This window comes from Cyprinodon variegatus, unplaced genomic scaffold, assembly GCF_000732505.1.
Source record: "Cyprinodon variegatus isolate N-32 unplaced genomic scaffold, C_variegatus-1.0 Scaffold1710, whole genome shotgun sequence".
Taxonomy (NCBI): domain Eukaryota; kingdom Metazoa; phylum Chordata; class Actinopteri; order Cyprinodontiformes; family Cyprinodontidae; genus Cyprinodon; species Cyprinodon variegatus.
The window spans coordinates 23,659-30,899 of NW_015152163.1; the positions used below are offsets into that span (position 1 = coordinate 23,659).

General features: G+C 41.2%; 1 protein-coding gene across 1 annotated transcript in view; it reads right to left on the reverse strand.

Moving 5' to 3' along the window:
* LOC107104372 (DNA-binding protein SATB2-like) overlaps positions 1-7,241 on the reverse strand; it is a 28,040-nt gene that overhangs the window by 20,002 nt on the left and 797 nt on the right. The gene's annotated exons all lie outside the window — the stretch shown is intronic.

Below are 7,241 nucleotides of genomic sequence, written 5' to 3' on the forward strand. Positions count from 1 at the left end.
GGGCTCTAGGGAACGGGCTCTAGGGAACGGGCTCTAGGGAACGGGCTCAAGGGGCCGGGCTCTAGGGAACAGGCTATAGGGAACAGGCTCTAGGGAACGGGCTCTAGGGAACGGGCTTTAGGTGCCGGGCTCTAGGGTCCGGGCTCTAGGGAACGGGCTCTAGGGAACAGGCTCTAGGGAACGGGCTCAAGGGGCCGGGCTCTAGGGAACAGGCTATAGGGAACGGGCTCTAGGGAACGGGCTCTAGGGAACGGGCTCTAGGGAACAGGCTATAGGGAACGGGCTCTAGGGAACAGGCTCTAGGGAACGGGCTCAAGGGGCCGGGCCCTAGGGAACAGGCTCTAGGGAACGGGCTCTAGGGAACGGGCTCTAGGGAACGGGCTCTAGGTGCCGGGCTCTAGGGTCCGGGCTTTAGGGAACGGGCTCTAGGTGCCGGGCTCTAGGTGCCGGGCTCTAGGGAACAGGCTCTAGGGAACGAGCTCTAGGGGCCAGGCTCTAGGGAACAGGCTCTAGGGAACAGGCTCTAGGAAACAAGCTCTAGGGGCCGGACTCTAGGGAACAGGCTCTAGGGAACGGGTTCAAGGGGCCGGGCTTTAGGGTACGGGCTCTAGGTGCCAAACTCTATGGAACGGGCTCAAGGGGCGGGGCTCCAGGGAACGGGCTCTAGGGAACGGGCCAAACAGAGATGCATCATTATTGCTGCTCAGACACCACATGTGAAAAGGAAAATTTGGGTCATTTTTAAATTTTTAAGCTAAATTAGGACAGATTATCATTTCTGGGATGAATTAGAAGATGGGCTAATTCTCTGGAAAATGTTTATCAAATATTTTATCTTTAAACATCTGAAGATTGACGGTTAAAACCTTTTAATGATAATAAAAGAACAATTATAATAATTTTTTACCTTAATTGGATATCCAGCAGAAAGAGTTTTTTTTTTAAGCTCTTATTTTGAAAAAGAAAAGTATTATTTAATAAGGCCTTAACTTAGTTATTGCAGCCATTTCCCCTTCTCCTCTGTGCATCATTGTCGCTGCATGTGTTGATGGCGATAACTACTGAATTTTCTTTAAGTGTTTTTTTCTTCAGGTACACTCTTCCCTCCTCCTGCTCATTCTGTATCTGCTTAATCAGAAAAACCTTTTTTACGAGTTCATTTCAGCCGCCTGATCCGAACCATCTCAAACAGATGAGAGGAAATTGGTAAAGATCTGCAGAAACGCCTGGAGAACCATGGAGAGTCGAGCCTCACTGCAAAAATGATCTAGAAATAAGTAAAAACATCTTAAATTGAGTGTATTTACCTTCAATTTGAGCAGGTAGATAAGATGATCTGCCAATGGAATGAGGATATTTTTCTTTAAACATAAGATAATTAGATAATATGCACTTGAAATAAGAAAATGCAATTGTTTTTTCTTATTTTTTCATGTAAATTGTCTTGTTTCATAGGCAAAGTGCCTCACTTACCTCCTCAATTCAAGGAAAAACAGTTATTTTAAGAAAAAAATGCTTTATTATATTATATAATATTTTTGCAGCACTGGAAGCTGCATGAAACCAAGTGTCTCTGTTAAAAGTAAAGTTGCTTCGACATCAAAACGGTCAGAGTAAGACAAAAAACACACTTCTGTTTAGGTACGGTGGTAGGAGGTTCATGCTGTGGGCCGGCTGACTTATGTCGGCTGTATTTACTCTTAATATAGTGGGTGAATAAGATGATGTTCCAATGGAATTATTATTTTACCCTTAAAATAAGAAAATCAGATAATATGCAATTAAAATAAGACAATGCAATTGTTTTTTTTTCTTGTTTTAAATGTAAATTGTCTTATTCCTTGGCAAAGTGTCTCACTTACCTCCTCAATAAAAAAAAAACCTTATTTATTTTATGAAAGAAATCACTAATTTAGATGAACATTTTTTGCAGCGTAGTGCTTGTGCTGGACAAACGGTTAGAATAATGCAAATTAGCTGTTGTGCTAATTCTGGCATATTGACATTGATGCTTTATGCTGACATGTTGATGAATTTGCATTGTCCTAATTAAAATAAATATGTAAATATATAAAATAAAGAAATTCTGCAGCTTCGCCTCACATCCATAACGGGTGGAAACTAAAAGCTGCTGAGGTTCTTACAGGAAAATGATCTCATTCTAATAGATAATAATCAACAGACAAAGCAGGGAAATATTAAGCCTTTTGGACATCTGGGAGTTTAACCCTTTATAGGGCAAGTTAGCGTTTTTCATCACTTGCATACCTCTTACAAATGGAGCCCCCCCTAGCCCTAGCCCCCCTAAGCCTCATTAAAAATTACATTTAGATTTATAAACTAAAAAATGTAAGTGCCAATATCAGCTTTACCACAAAAAATGTCTTTCTTTCACTCTCAGAGTGGTTTTCATGAATTTCTTACAGAAGCACTTTTGTTATTTTTGTTATTTTTCTTAAGAGATTCGGGCAAGTTGGCATTCCTTAATATATTGACATTGATTTTTGCCATCAAAATATGAATATTTTTTGTATGTTGCAAAGGTGATAAGGTCTTTTCCTGGATTCCAATAACACTATTGACTTCACATATTGAATAATTGAACCCTATAAAGGGTTAAAATGTGTAATAATTAATAACGTTAAAAGAAAAAACAACTTATTTACCAAATTCTTGTTATCATTATTATTAGAATCTAAAGGAGGAACTTTTTAAATAAAAGACTCTGACATAAAAAGCCCAGAATGAGTGGATCTACAAACTTACCTGCTTCTATAATAACAGGAAAGTTTTCACGGTGCTGAAAATAAAAGCAAATCTCTGGGAGGTGACTAATAACTGGGTGTAAGGAAATAGGACATCCCAACCGGGCTGATGAATGCCAGCCTGTTATCTGTCCGCAGCGTGTTGAGCAATAGCCAGGCTTTGTTCTGGACACCCTCCTTAAAGACAGGCGGATTCTATGTGGCGCATCACATCTAAACGCATCACGCTGCTATCAAAACGCCACATTAGGCAACAGGGCTGCGATACCGACATAATATCAAGTCCATAATAATCGCAAGGTGTGGGATAGTGAGGGCAGTTAATAAAGAGACGATAAGAGGAGCTGTTTCAGGTCTGCTGCGAAGGCGTGGGGCTGTGCGTAACATGGGTTTGATAAGGAAGGGGTCACAACACCTATCGCAGTTTATGGCTGGCAGGCAGAGGCAGATGGAGCCACTATCAAATGTCACCGATGTTTGTGGCTGTAGATGGAAAAAAGGTATTTCAGGTGGCTGACAGGCAGGGTGCAGCAGCATGACTGCAGTTCTCTCACACCTTTTTAATCTCATCATTAAATAACTGGCTGATATAATCGGAGTAATTCTGAATCTCCTGCAAACATTAGTTGGATTAGAGAACAGAAAATCCTCGGTGTCGTGCCGGCGGTGGAAAGGAAGCGGGCCCCTCCTCTGCAGAGGAGCCCGTCCAGCTGGGCGGCCCTTCAGCCGAGGAGGCAGAAAAACAGATAAATAAATGGACACACCCAGAGGACACATCAGCAAACAATATGTTCTTCTGACAGACAGACAGACAGACAGACACACGTGGGATTCAGAGGAGGCAGAAAAATCTTTTTTTTTTTCACCCTGATCCTAAATGAGACGCTCCAAAGTTAAACGGAGAAAAAAAGAGAAAAACTCTCTTCTGATGGAAGCAAAACCTCAAAACGAAGCAAAAAGCAGATCATTCAGATCAGCTCCCACGGCTCTGAAGCATGCAGCAAGCAAAGACACCAACACATACGCTCAGGAGACGCTGGGCACTTCTAACGCTACAGAAGGAAGAACTGACCTCTGACCCCCCCCACACTCTGCCTCCCCTGCTGCTAACAAACACTCCTGCCGTCGGGATGCAAACCAGGTAGAGATTATTAGAGCTGATAGCAGGGAAGGGGGAGGCGTCACATCTAGGGAAATTTCCTGAGATACAGCCTGTCTTCCCTGTTCCACATCAGGGTTTATTGCAGCGCTATCAGGCTATTGGTTAATGCAGCACAGATAAAAGAATGACAGCTCTATTAGGAGCTCTGTGGTCTAATCCTGCAGAGAAATAGGATGGCATATGACCCCCCCACCACCACCAGCAGCACCAGCAGCACCACTCTCCTCCTAGCAAAGCCATGATTTGAATATTTCCAGCATGCAGGAAGACCAGAGGGACTCCAACTCTTAACTTTTGGCTTCTTTACTTCAGGAGAAGTATTTCTGTTAATTGATTTCTCTGGCAGAATTTTTAAAAAAATGTTGATGCTCATCTAGAAAAGGGCAGTTTAACTTCCTCAGCTTTAGTCTACATATTATCAGAGGAGTCGGATGGAGGCTGTTAATCAATGATTTGGATGAAAACAAAAGGATCCACCAAGAAGACGAGGTTTGCTTTGGTTTGACCCATGGAGGAGGAATGTGGACGATCAGGAGGAGGGGTCGGGTCTGGACGTGGGGTGAGGATGCACAGACAGCAGGGTGGAAACGACTGGAGGGTCATTCTGCAGCGACCCGGCTGCAGCATGACCCAAACCTTTTTAATGCTCCGAGCTCTCCGTCCTCCACAGGTTAAAATACAGAAAATAACCATAACGAAGAAAAAGGCAGCAGCAAAAAGGAGTTAAAGTTGGCAGAATATCATGTGAATGTGCAAAGAATCAAAGGGACGTCTACATTACATACAGATGTCCTAAGATTACATGTTTAAGTGCAATTAAGATAATCATTAAAACCAGGATTTATTTCATAAAATGACCCAAAAAGCAGAAAATCCTGCTGTCTACATGCAGCAGGATGAGATGAGTAATATAGCTCCACCAATCAGCAGCAAACTGATGCTTCTGGAGCTGCACGTCACATCAGATCAGAAATCAATGCAAACAATGTCCCAATAAAAAAGGGGAATGTCATTATTATTATTATTATTATCATGTCACGCATTCCTAATCTGGTGCAGCTTCGTGTTACCAAACAGGATTTACAGCAGCTCTGTTCTTCACTGGTAATAAAGCCTCGGCTGTAAATGTCTGATTAATTACAGGGAAACAAAACACTCTTCATCGATTATTTCAACTTCAGCTAGAAGTATTTTAGGAAACATCATGAAGAGCAAATTGAAAAGGGGCCTAATAAGGTTCCCAAGCATCACCTTTAGTTTTCTCATCTTTTCTAGTTTATAAATCTTTCATTGATTAAGCAGTCGGGGTCTTAATGACGACTCCCTTCATATCAGCAGAGATTCTCACACCGAATGGGTCTGAATTTAAAGTATCGGTGAAAACATTGTCAGAAGCTCTCTGTCTTTGGCCCCTGGGGGCCACAGAACCTGGATAACAGAGAGAAATCCTGGCTTTTACGCCAAGCTTGACATGAAAATCGACTTTTTTACGTGGAGCATGTTAGAGGAAGCACGCAAAACGTCAAGAATGATCAATTTTACAGAAACTACAATTAAATATCAATAGTAGATAACAAATTCAGAGAAGCTAAACCATAGCGGCTCTAATTTTAATCCAAACTCCTTAACTAGAAGCTTGATTTGTTGATCAGTTGGGCTGCTTTTTAAAAAAATAAATAAATCAAATGAAAGCGAGTCCAGTTGGCTTAAATGAAAGCTGCATAATTAAAGCGTTATTACTTCCCTAAATGCACAATATTTCCCCTCATCCATAGAAGGCATTTAAATCAAACTAAATGTACAAACTGCATTAACTGAGATCCACAACAGAACAACTGGTGTCTGTTTAAAAAAGAAGAACAAATCTGTAACTGACTCCTCATTAATAACCACAATGGCAGCACACTGTAAAAAATAAAGATGTATATGTAGGTATTAAGCCTTTTAATTAAGATGTTAATTTGTTAATTAAGAGCAGTTAAGAAACATTTAGATTTTTGTAAATAAATAATATTTTTTTCTGGTGTCCAGGAGGGGAAATAAACATGAAAGTTGATGGTTTCTGTTCTGTTTGCATCTGCAGCTCTGGAGTCTTTTCTCCTTCAGGCCTAAAGAGTCAAACATCTTCATCAGAGAGGAAAAAAAAAACATTTATAATCGATTATTGTTCTACGAACATTAATCTCAAACTAATTCTGTTTGTTTTTAACAGGAGGAACAAACGCAGCCAAGTCGTTTTATTTAGAATTTAACTCACTTAGATCAGTAACTAGATTTAGGTTGGAAATTAACTGCTTTGTGTCTCATTAAACTTCCCGGCTGTAATGTTTTATAAGAGGTCAGAAAATCAGCAAAAGGTTTTATGGTAAGTTGATGTCTGTTAAGGAAAAATAATCAAATGAAATATTTTGCATTAAGAGGAAGAAAAGGATGGAGGATAAAATAGTGCTGATCGGTTTGGTTAATTTGGGAGCTGATTGATCCTCCCAGGCGGAGCAGGAGTTCACACGGAGCGCATCGCTCCGGATCCGATCCGCCTGCCTTCATGGAGGATGAAAAAATAAATAAAATAACAAGAAATCAGAGTCAGAACAGAGTCCGGAAGGTCCAGCAGCGATAGGAACCCGCCACCACATAGGGGCCCCCAGGGGCCCGGGTCGCCTGCTGCGCCATCCCGGCGCACCGGACCGAAACCATCCCATTCGCTGCGCGGTTGGAGCCGAATTCCGCTTTTAACAGCAGAGAAGACTTAAAGCCAGAGAAAAAAGAGGAATAAAAAACTTTGCCGAGGATCCAATGAAGCTTCTGCTCTAACTGAGATTCACTTAAAAAAATAAAAAATATAAAACTTTCCTGCAGAGTAAACAAAAAAAACGTAAATACAAGTTTAAAGCAGGAGGAGTCGGGTTTTTATTTCTAATAAATGCATTTTTTTTTATTAATTCAATCTGAGCTGCAGGTAAAGTTTTGGATCAGCAGAGCTGCTCCATTTGGGGCCTTCAGCTTCACTCCGCCGCTTCTCTCCACATTCCTCCTGCTTCTTTCTTCCTTCCCTCCGCCGCTCTTCCAGCTCTATCAGGTCTGCATCTTTCTCTAAAATATTTCATTTTGGTTTTTCTAGCTGGTTCCTCAGAGTAGATCTAATTAAGAAATTATACCAAAAAAAAAAAAGCTGCGCACAGTAATAATTGACTTTTCTCGCGGTAATTGGTCATTAATTGTTTTTTCTTGTGGAGTTAAAACGTGACGAAGTGAACCACGGATTAGCTCCTCAAAAGCTGTCAAGTGCTGAAGTTGCAGAAGTTGTTAAATAT